The 11,388-nt window shown below is 47.8% G+C and overlaps 1 long non-coding RNA gene across 3 annotated transcripts in view; it reads left to right on the forward strand.

The window, feature by feature from the left end:
- LOC115069901 overlaps positions 1-11,388 on the forward strand; it is a 45,587-nt gene that overhangs the window by 16,716 nt on the left and 17,483 nt on the right. Inside the window, exons 3-6 of one of the 3 annotated variants that reach the window (XR_003849143.1) lie at positions 1,462-1,519; positions 2,713-2,807; positions 3,646-3,829; positions 9,947-10,223. This is a non-coding gene — a long non-coding RNA (uncharacterized LOC115069901). The remainder of the gene's footprint in view (positions 1-1,461; positions 1,520-2,712; positions 2,808-3,645; positions 3,830-9,946; positions 10,224-11,388) is intronic. The other 2 variants (XR_003849145.1, XR_003849144.1) reach the window with 2 other exon arrangements.

Here is an 11,388-nt window from a genome sequence, read left to right on the forward strand (position 1 = left end):
TTAGCTGCCATGTGGGTGCTGGGATTCGAACCCAGGTCTTCTGCAAGAATAACCCATGTTCTTAACTGATGAGCCATCTCTCCAGCCCCGTAATTATGTATTTTTATAATGTATAATTTATATACAATTTGTAATATAAATAAAAAATACATTGTATTTATTTTTACATTTATTTATTTATTGTGTGGGTGCACACATGTCCACAGCATGTGAGTGGAGGTCAGAAGACAACTTATGGGAGTCACCTCTCTCCTTCCACCAGGCAGGTTATAGGGGAATCAGACTCAAGTAATCAGTCTTGGCAGCAAGTTCCCTTATCTACTGAGCCATCTCACTGGCTCACTAGTGCCTTCTGTATTAAATGTGCATACGGAGGTCAGATGACAACTTTTAGGAGTAGATTGTCTCCTACTATGAGGGTTTGGAGGCTCAAACTCAAGTTGTCAGGCTTGTTGACAAGTGTGTTTACCTACTGAGCCATCTTATAAACCCCCACAAGTTTTCAAAAAAGGGTTTATGAAACGGAGATCTTTTTTAAAGGTTAAAACCTCATTCAATTTTATGTCTTATAAGGGTTATACTGAGTTCAATATTGTATAACTGTATTAATTTAACTGTGAACCTCAAAATTTACAGCTAATTTTCAAAGAGAAGCATCTTTGCTCTGGAAATTGTTATTATTGTTAATGAATATGTCAATGTTGTTATAATGAAATGCTTCTTCTAATTATGTGGTTATTAAATAAATAATTTTTAAAAAGGGTTTATTTTTAATTGTATGTATGTGGTGAGGGGGGTGTGCATATGAGTGCAGATGCTTATGGAGGCTAGAGTTATTGGATCCCCTAGGAGCTGGAGTTATAGGAAGCTGTGAGCCATGTAACATGGTGTTGGAAATAGAACTCAGGTCCTCTGCAAGAGCAGTCCATGCACTCAGCTGCTGAGCCAGATCTCCAGCCCCAAGGAGGAGGTTATTTTTATATTGAATTTATTTTTATTACTATTGCTACAGGGGAATATGCCATGACATACATGTAGAGGTAGGGGCACAATTTACCTTTACATGGGTTCTGGGGACTGACCTCAGGTGGTCACGGCAAGCACTTTTCCCCACTGATCCACCTTGCTTCCCCAAGAGAGGAAGTTCTACAAGTGGGGAGATGAAAGGGTTGCTCCTCCAAAAAGAGATCTTAGGGAACAATATCCTCCCACTTCCAATGGACCCTTTCATACAAACTACTTATTTTTCTTTAAAAAGGAAAGCAAACACCTGTGAGGTTTCCATAGGCCATGTAGCATTGATTTTCATGGAGTGGTTTCTTCAGAAATCACATTGCACCTGAGAGCTGGTAGTGTCGCTTCAGGGTACTGTCTAACTTGGCCAGGTGAGGTGTAGTACTACATTTTGTCCAGCTTGGCAGCCTCACATGAACTGAAAGACATTCTGATGTCTCTTTCCAGGGTAAACAGTGCAGGAAGGGAAAAAGTCCACTGTGGTCTGTACACGCTGATGTTCTGAGTAAGTACTCTGTGCTCTGTTCCTCCTTTCAAAAATAGTCTATTTGATCTGATGGAAATGCCAATGGTTGTGATATTTCTACATTCCCTTCATAACAAGATTGTGGCAAGGCAGGTAGGTTCTTTAAAATATTTATTTTTATTTTATGTGTATGTGTGTTTTACCTGCATGTATGTAAGTGCACCATGTGGGTGCAATGCCCACAGAAGCCAGAAGAGTGCATCAGATTATCTGTAACTGAGTTATTGATAGCTGTCAGCCACCATGTGGGTCCTCTGCAAGAGCAGCCAGTGCTCTTAACCACTGAGCCATATCTCTAGCCTGGAGGTAGGTTCTTAACATGGGCAACTGTATCATCATTTGTAGTTTTAGTCACAGGCAGTAGACAAGGCTCTTAAGAGAGATTCTAATCACAGGACCTGAATTAGGAGTTGTGTGAATGACTGCGTAGGCAATGGCTGTGTGACTATATAAGGTAAAGGCAGGTCTCTAGCAAGCATCCTGCACAATGAGGGGAGACTACAAAGGAAATGGACACAAACCTGATGAGAACATCTGCCATAAGCAGGACCTTTACAGATTCTGTGGCTGACTGAGGGAGGATAATAAGATCCTTTTTAATGACTTTTTGGTATTCAGTATAGTTCCATTCACAACCTTACCAGTTCACCTTCACCTCTTTTTTGGTCTTTTTGAGGCAGGGTCTCCCTGTGTAGACCAGGCTGGCCTTGAACTCACGGAGATCTGGCTGCCTCCCCAGTGCTGGGACTAAAGGCATGCACCACCACTCCCAGCCCTCTCCTTTACCTCTTAATTGCCATTAGCCAACAGTATAGCTCTCCTGAAGAAAAGGCCATACATGAAACCATTGCTGAATATTAAGAGTGTTTTCATGCTAAAGGGGATGGTGATACCTTCTCACACCTACGGACTGAAGCCAATCTCCATACCCACTCACTCTTGTGACATGCCAAGAAATTTGAAAGATATTAATGTCTTGGGGGTTAGGGAGAAGACTCAGTCGGTGTCTTAGTTACTTTTCCTGTTGCTATGACAAAAAAAAAAAAACTCTGCCAAAAGCAAATTAAGGAAGGGTTTATACTTGCTTATAGTTCAAAGCACAGTCCTCCATGGCAAAAAACTGAAGGCAGCGGGAACTTGAAGCAGCTGGTCACATTGCATCTCCCACACAGGAAGAAGAAATCAATGAATGCTGGTGCTCAGCTCTTTTTCTCCATTTATACAGTCCAGGATCCCACCCCAGGGAATGGTGCAGCCCTCATTTAAGGTGAGTCTTCCACCTCAATTAACCAATAAAGAATATGCCTCAGAGGAATGCCCAGAGGCTAACCTAATCTAGATAATTCCTCACAGATAAACCCAGTGGCTTGTGGCCTTGGTGATTCTAGATTGATCAAATTAAAAACCTAACACTGGGCATGGTATCTAACACATGCCTTTAATCCTAGCACTTGGAAGACAGACAGGTGGATCTCTGTGAGATTGAGGCCAGCCTTGTCTACATAGTGAGTTCTAGGCCAGCTGGGACTGTGGGAGACATATTTTTTTAAAAATATATATATATTTTTAAAAACCCCTAAAAACCTATCTTAAACATCAGAGTTGGTAATGTGCTTGCTTCTCAAGCATGAGAACATGAGTCTAGCTCCTCTGCACTTAAATAAAAGTCAGGTATGTGGCTGCATGCACTTGTATCTCTAGTACTGGGGGACTGAGGCAGGTACATCCTGGGGCCTCATTGGCCAGACAGCCTAGCTTAAACTTGCAGTGAGACCCTGTCTTCAAAAAAATGAGGTGCAGAAGTGATTAAGGAAGTCATTCCAGTGTCTGCCTTTGGAGTCCACACACACACACACACAGGCAAACCAAATAACCCACATAAACTCGTACACATAGACACATACACCACAAACAAAAACTTTTAAAAACAATTATTGTCCTCATGTATAATTATATTCCAAAATAAAATCTTCACAGTCACATGCACATCTATGTGTTTTCTGCTGCAAAACAAGAGAAAGAGGTGCAGAGAGACTAGCATTGGTGGAGGTATAAGGAAGACAGTCTATCTTTCACTGTCAACTTTGCTCTCTCCACAAATGCAGATTAAGAGAAAGCATAGGAGAAGGACCAAGAAATGAGATCTGCTTTTAGGCATGCCCATTCTCACAAGGTTCTATCATCAGGAAAGAAAAAGCATCCCTTGTACATGAGATGAAGATGACTGTGGAGGGTCCTGCAAGAGCCAATAAGAGGGATCATTACTTGGTGGGCACTAAGGGGGCTATGGTGAGTGCCTGTGCCCAGTGACTGGGTTTTTTTATGTAGGTTCAGATTTCTTCACTAATTTACATCCAGAGATAGAATTCCTTTAGATTACCTATATAAACCTAGTGTGTTGAGGAGGAGCAATGCTTTAATAGTGGAGGGGGATTGACTGAAGTGGAAATGCAATGAGTGACCATGGGTGTTTGGGGTGGTAATGTAGGGAGAGGGCAGAGATTGTGACAGACAGCGAGGTCACAGTGGTTGCTGGACCATCCCAGAAAGGTTACTGGGGCCCGGACTTAGGGCCTGTAAGTCAGCTGCAATGGAATGTTTCTTCTTTTGCTATTTTCTTGTTCCCATATCAGGGTACTAGGAAGCCTGCTGTTGCAGGAGACTTTGGATACTCCCAATCTAAAACTTGACTGCACTATGGAAGATGGCCTGTAATATCCACTATACCCACATCCAGGGTCCTTGACTGCATAGCCTGAGGTGTGTGGACAGAAAGACCAAAGGGTTTCAGAGCCAGCTATGGTCTCTTAGCCATCACCCCTCTCTGACCTGAGAAAATAGAGCCCTCACAAGCTCACACACCAATGAGGATTTTGCCCTATGTCCACCCCAAAGCCACATTCTGCCAGGTAGGAAGCTATTGTTGAGCCTAGGTCCACCTTGAGATGGATACTTGTCTCCCCCTGGCAGCTGCTCACCTTCTATGCTCTATGGGCTCTGTTAAGACCCCATCTGTGGAGTTAAGAATGTGTGGGGCAGGCCATCTTGAACTAGATGCTTACTTGGACATGTTCTACAGTGTCAGACCTTCCTTGGCAGGCCTGGGCACCCTATGGGCCAACCCTTATTCCCAGGGTCAAGATGACAGCTGAGGGTCCTGCACAAATAACCTAGTCAGAATGTTCCTGGTAGACAGTGATGAGATTGAGCCCAGGCCCAGCATCCATGATTTTCTTCCTTGAATTTTCCATTGTCTTATAGGTAGGAATGGTGTTCCTTTAGGATCCCTGTATGGTCCCGGTGCCTTGAGAGAGCTCCATGCTCTCATAGAGGGGTGCCTCAGTCCAGTAGAAATGACTGCCCTTTGGTGTCTGTGGCCAGCAGGACAGATCCCAGGACTGAGGCTGGGGAGCAGTCCTCAGGCCAGCAGTGGCCAAGATACTGGGTAGTCATCTTGGAGTATCATGGCCACTGATTGACATTTTTTTGCTCAGCAAAGGGCAGTGGGAGTAGATTTGGGCCCAGGTAGCTTGGCATTCTTGGTGCAATACTGCCATCAAGTGGAAACCTTTTATGCATCCTGCTAACACTCCCCTGTTGTTTTTTCAATATGACTGGCATTCAGGGTAACTCTGGTCCAGGCAGGAAAAGGGACAGGCTTCCTGCAGGCTTGCAGAACATGGGAAAAGCTAAGGTCCAGGTGATCCATGGTGGCCTTAGGCAGGTCAAGGTCCTGAGGGCAGCCACGAACCAGAGCACTTGGCCTGTGCAGCACAGGAAATACAGGCTATGAGTTCTTGTGGCAGCCATGTCTGGCAGGAAGGAGAGGTGCTTGATCTCTGCCCACGAGTCTGTTCCTGGGGTTTGGAGACATGGGGAAGGTGGTTGTGATTGCTTCCTGCCTTTCTAGCAACAAGGAGAAAAGTCTGCCTAAGTGTACAAAGCTACCCACTGAGTCCCTGACTCTTTCCTCAGCTCCCTAGGACACCCACAATTCACTTACTGGAACCCCACCTAGCCCTGGCTGTTTTGGCCTCTGCCCTTGGGGTTCTCCACACTTTCTACACAGAGATCTTTTATCTCTTCTTCCTTCTTGTCTTCCTCCCTTCCTCTTTCCTTCCCTTGTACCACCCCACTTCCTAATTCCCATCCGTACTACTTCTCTCCGTCTGTTTCCTTTCTGTGTCTTTTGTTCTTTCTAATTTTTGTTGTTGTTTTTGTTGTCGTCTAGTTTTGTTTGAAAGAGAAGATCTCACTATGTAGCCTTGAGTGGGCTGATATTCCCTATGTCGAATAGGCTGGCATAGAACTCAGATTCATTTGTCTTTCTCGTGTGTGTGTGTGTGTGTGTGTGTGTGTGTGTGTGTGTGTGTGTGTTTGCGAGATGAAGGTATGGGGGAGGCAGGTAAATTTGAACTAAAATCTTGGTACTGAGATGACTGAATTGTCACTACACCCTTGACAGGAGTAGATAACCACCTATGACTCACCTTGGAACCAGGTGTCAAAGTGACACCTGAGGATACTGCAAGAAACTTCAAGTTAAAATAATCCCAGTGGACAGTGATGGCATTGGGACTGGGGCTGGGGCTGGGTGCGTGGCCTGGGACCAGTGCCCCTTGTTTGGTTTGTAAAGCTGTTTCCAACTGCCCACCAGGGGTCTGGATCCTGTAGAAGTTTTTCAGGGTACTGCTGCAATCCTCAGGGGCTGCCTGGTCTCCCTAGTGGAGTCCCAGTCCCCTCATAATGAGGACCCTATGAGGTCTCTTTCACTTCGGCTAGATGCCCACCCCAGGTCAGCAGTGGCTTAGCTATGGTGTAGCCATCTTGGAGCTCCTGTGTGCAGGGGTTGGCATTTTTTGAGCAGCAAAGGGCGGACAGAGTGGCTCTGGGACCGGGTAGCCCCTCATTCGCGGTGCAATACAGCCTTCAAGCGGAATTCCTTGAGAGATCCCGCCAGCACTTCCGTGTGCCTCTCGGGGAGTGGCTGGCCCTGGGGTGACACTGCCCCGGGAACCCCTGGAAAGTGGGACCTGCAGGCTTTGGCGGCCGAAACAGGCCTGGGCGAAGCCGGGCTCCTGCTCCACAGCGACTGCCTGGGCCATTCCAGCCCCCGGAGGCCCGCACGGCGCCTCCACAGAGTTCGGCCTGGGCCATACAGGAAACACAGGCGCCCAGATCCGGTGGCGGCCATGTCTGGCAGGGCGGTCGCTCTGCCCTGGCCACTGCCTCTGGGGCTCAGGGATGGAACCAACTTGCCGGCCCTCCCTCCCTCCCTGCCTGGCCTCCTACCAGGCTCAGGAAAGCAGTTCCGTCCACCAAGTGCACAGGGTCAGCCCCGTTCTTCCTAGCTGTGTTTGCATCTCCCCGCCAGCACCCACGTCTCACTTCGTGGAAGCACACACTGCCTGGATACTCCGCGCTCTGCCAAGGGGTTCTGGGTACCCCGACTTTCCACCCAGAGACCTTCTCCCTTTGCTTCCTCTGCTCCCTCTTTCCTTCGTGGCTTCCCCCGCCCTGTCCTTGCCCGAGCGCCCCGGCCCTCCATACCTGCTTCCCCACCCTCCCTGTTCCCTTCCCCCTTTGCCTCCCCTCTCCCTCTTCTCGCCTTCCTTCTTTCCCGACTTCCTATCTGCTGTTCATTGCCCCCTCTTTTGGGTTTCGTTCTCTAAAGTTTGTTCCCTAAATTTTAGTTTCCTTTGTAATCCCACAGGCAGACTTCAGGGACTGTTGTCAGACAAGTATTCTGATAAAGAAATGCATCCCCAGCACTGAGGTGGGGTGTGGGGTGGCAGTGTCAGCCTGGGGCAATCTGGACCTGTGTAGCTAGTAGCTATGCAGCAGTGAGGAGCAGGACTGGCCAGTCTTTTTCTTTTTTTTTTTTTTTTTTTTTTTTTTCCCCCGTTTTTTTTCCCCCGAGTCACTGTGAGTGAAAACAGGCAAGATCCTGGCCTGGTTGGAAATGTGGGCACAATAGGCAAGGCAGAGGCCAGCCATACCCTGCAGACAGGCTTGCCTGGCTTGGCCCAGGCACTGCCTGCAGGTGGTTGCCTGTGGAGGCTTCCCCTTGCTGCCTGGTCACCTTGCTCCAGAGCCCCAGAGAACACCCAGGGTCCAGGTTCCTACAGAAAGCTGGACTGGACCCTACCCAGTGCCACAACGCCGTCCTCTTTTCCCAACTGTTCTGTGACCAGAGGTGGAAGACTGTGGGAAGGAAGGGCCTTCTTTTGGCACATGCCAGAGGCCCTGTTTCAGCAGAACGCTGAGCTTGGGGGCCCGGGTGGGCGGTCTTGAGGTGAAGGGCAAGAGAGCATCCTGGGTAGTCCTCCCGGAGAGCCAAGCAAGGCTGTGGGAGAGACCAAAGGCAATGCCAGACCCTTCTGTGTTTGTAGCTCATATGGAAGGACAGTGCCAATATCCCATGGGGAGGGGGGCACTCTTCATCTGTTTAGGAAACCTTTTAGGGAACAGGCCCTCAGCAAGAACCTGCATGGGCACAAGGGGTATCTGGTGCTGGCAACCCAGAGAAGAGGCATGGGTTCTTTTCTAGGGCATAGTTGTCAATGTGCTTGTGGCTCTTCTGCTGGAACCATTGCCTAGAGAACCACTACAATGGCCTGGGAGCAGCGCCTTAGAGTGAGGGGCTTGGTGATGCTGAGAACTCAGAGAAGGCCTGGCCAAAGGGAGCTGAGTTGGTAGCATGGGGGTGGGGCTCGCTCTGCTTTGCTTTGTAGACTTGGAGAGGCAGACAGGGATGAGTGAGCTTCCTTAAGGGAACGGGAGAATACAGAGGGTCTCATAATTGAGGAGGTGGGTGTCCTCCATGAGACTCACTCCTCAAGGACAGTAAGTCTCCCTTTTGTGGAGTGCAATACACTTTCAAATTGAAAATATTATTTACCTGGTAGGCAGAGGGGACACTGGCCTGCGTAATTGTTTGGTGGAAAGCCTGTGTGTTTATGTGTGAGTGCTTAGGTGTTTGGGCATGCCTGTATTTGTGTGTCTGTGCATGCATGCGAGCCTTTGTGTGTATATCTCTGTGTCTGTGCCTGTGCATATGGGTGTGTGTGTACGCGCATGTACATGGTTAAAAGTGTTGTCTGTGCCATGGTGAGTGCACTCCTAAGACTCAGGACTGTGACCTGTGATACTTGATCCTTCAGAAGGGCACACAAGTGTGTGACTTTTGCCCAGTGTCCACCCAGGACCCTGCTTCTGCCGGTGGGAAGCCATTGCCAAGATCTAGGCCCCCATTCAGGCCCAAGCTTATCATGCCTGGCGAGCTTGTTTTGTGTCCTAGGTTGTCTGTCAGGAAGCACCTCACCCGTTCCCCCTTTGTCTGGATTTGAACTGGAATCTTGGTTCTGACATGGCTCCACTGTCACCACAACCTTGGCTGGCTTGGATAACCTATGAGTCTACTTGGACCCAAGTGTCAAAGTAACATTGAAGATCCTCTAGATTCCTCATGTTAGAATATTCCCAGTGGGCATTGATGGTGCTGGGGCCAGAGCTGGGGGCCAGGGCTGGGCCTAGCTCCTGGACCCAGTGCCCCGTTTTGTTTATGGGACTTTTGAATTGTCCTGCTAGGGATTTGGGTCATTTAGAAGTGCTTTGTGGTCCCGTAGTCAAACTGTCCCAGAGTCCAGTGACAATGAGGACTCTTTGTAATCTGTATCACCCAGGTCAGATGCCCATCCCTGGCCAGCAGTGGCCTTGCTGCTGGGTAGCCATCTTGGAGAGTGGTGCCTACTGGTTGGTGTTTATTTTGTTCAGCAAAAGGCGAAGGGAGTGGAGCTGGGGCCTCGGTAGCCTGACATTTGACCTGGTGCAATATAGCCATTAAGCAGAATTCCTTGAGATATCCCACCAGCACTTCCCTGTGCCTTTCATGGAGGGCCTGGCAGTGGGGGTGACACTGCCCCAGGAACCACTGGAAAGTGATGCCTGCAGGCTTGGGCACCTGAACCAGACCTGGGGGAAGCCAGTCTCCAGCTCCATAGAGCTTGGCTTGAGCCATACAGGAAATATGGGCTCCCAGATCCAGTGGTGGCCATGCCTGTCAGTGAGCAAAGGCTGTCTCTGCCCAGAACTCTGCATGTAGGGTTGGTGAGATGTGAGCACCTTGCTTTGATCACTTTCTATCCTTATAGTAACAAGGCAGATATTCTGCCCAAGTGCACACAGTCACCCACAGCACCCTGGGTCCCACTCCAACTCCAGCTTCCTTGCTGGAACCACACCCTGCCCTAGCTATTCTGTCCTCTGCCCATGACAGACAGCTAGGTCACAATGGTTGCTGGGCCATCCCATATAAGTAGTTAGGGCCCAAGCCCAGGACTGCAGTGCAGGTGTCATCTGGAATGGAGTGATTTTTCATGTGCTATTTTCTTGTCCCCACATCAGGGTTCTGTGGAACTTGCTACTGCAGGAAAAGTTGGGAATGCTCGTAGCCTAAAACTGGCCTGCACTATAGAAGATGGCTGACAGTTGCATTTGAACCCACATCTAAGATCCTTCACTCCACCGGCTGGGTTCTGAGGACAAGAAAACCAAAGGGATCTGAGGGCAGCTATGGTGCCCTGTCCATCCCCTTGTTCTAGCCTGAGAAAATGGAGCCCTCAGAAAGCCACACACCTGTGTGTGTTTGTCCTGTGTCTACCCCAGAGCTGTCCTCTTTCAGGTACGAAGCCATTGCTGGTCCTAAGCCTGCACTGAGGTGGGTGGCTGTCTCTTCACTGGTGGCTGCTCATCTTCTTCTATAACCTATGGCCTCAATCATTCTCCCATCTGTGTGTTTAGTTAGTGGGTGTGGGGTGAGAGTTGGGAAGGTAGAGGCAGGTCACCATTAACTAAAAGTTGCTTAGGTAACGGCTCCACAGGGTCAACCCTCCCATTGGCAGAACTGGGAACTATATGGGTCATCCTTGTCCCAAGGTCAAGATGATAGCTGAGGCTTCTGAACAAATTCCAAAGTCAGAATGTTCTGATAGACCCAGTGTCCATGATTTTGTTTCTTGAAGTTTTCCTGTCTCCAAGCTAGGGATGTGGTTCCTTTTGGATTTCAGTATGGTCTGGGGGTGGGGTTCTCAAGAGGCCTCCATGCTCTCTTACAGTGGTGGCACAGTCCAGTGGCAACAAAAAATTTGTAGGGTCTCTTGCTCCCAGGCTAGATCCCCTGAGGAAGAGTGAAAGGCTCACCTTGGGCCAGGAGTGTCCAAGGTACTGGGTAGTCATCTTGGAGGGTGGTAGCAAATATTTGGTGTTTTTTTGCTCAGCAAAGGGCGGAGGGAATGGACCTGGGGCCAGGGTAGCCTGGCATTCCTGGTGCAATACTGTCATCAAGTGGATTTGCTTTCTTCATCCCACCAACACTTCCTTCTCTTATTTTTTTTCAGTATTCTTCAAACTTTCTTCTAACAAGAATGTCTTCATTTACATAACAAATGTTAATAACATTAATAGAAACAAGAGATCAAACCTGTTAGGTAATCGGAATTTTATAGGCCTTAAAGGCTTAACCAACCCCCTTTTTTTTTTTAATGATTAGAAATGGAAATTATCCATTTCCTTAGTAAAATGTAGATATTGCTTAATTGTTTTTATCCCGGCTAATTGTATTATATAGGACAACATAGATGCTCATTTAATCAAAGAACATTAGTACTTAAACTATAAAATACCATAAATATGTTGTTATTAGAGTGATGTCTTGTATAATTTGGATAAGAAGAATTAACCCAGATCGTTGGGTATTTCTATCTAAAGAAAATAAGGTTGTAGTTATTTGTTAAACATAACTACAAATGTACATTTGGAGTACATTTTAGGACCCTTTTAGTCTAATT

This window comes from Nannospalax galili, unplaced genomic scaffold (genome assembly GCF_000622305.1).
Source record: "Nannospalax galili isolate Female #2095 unplaced genomic scaffold, S.galili_v1.0 scaffold3135, whole genome shotgun sequence".
NCBI lineage: Eukaryota > Metazoa > Chordata > Mammalia > Rodentia > Spalacidae > Nannospalax > Nannospalax galili.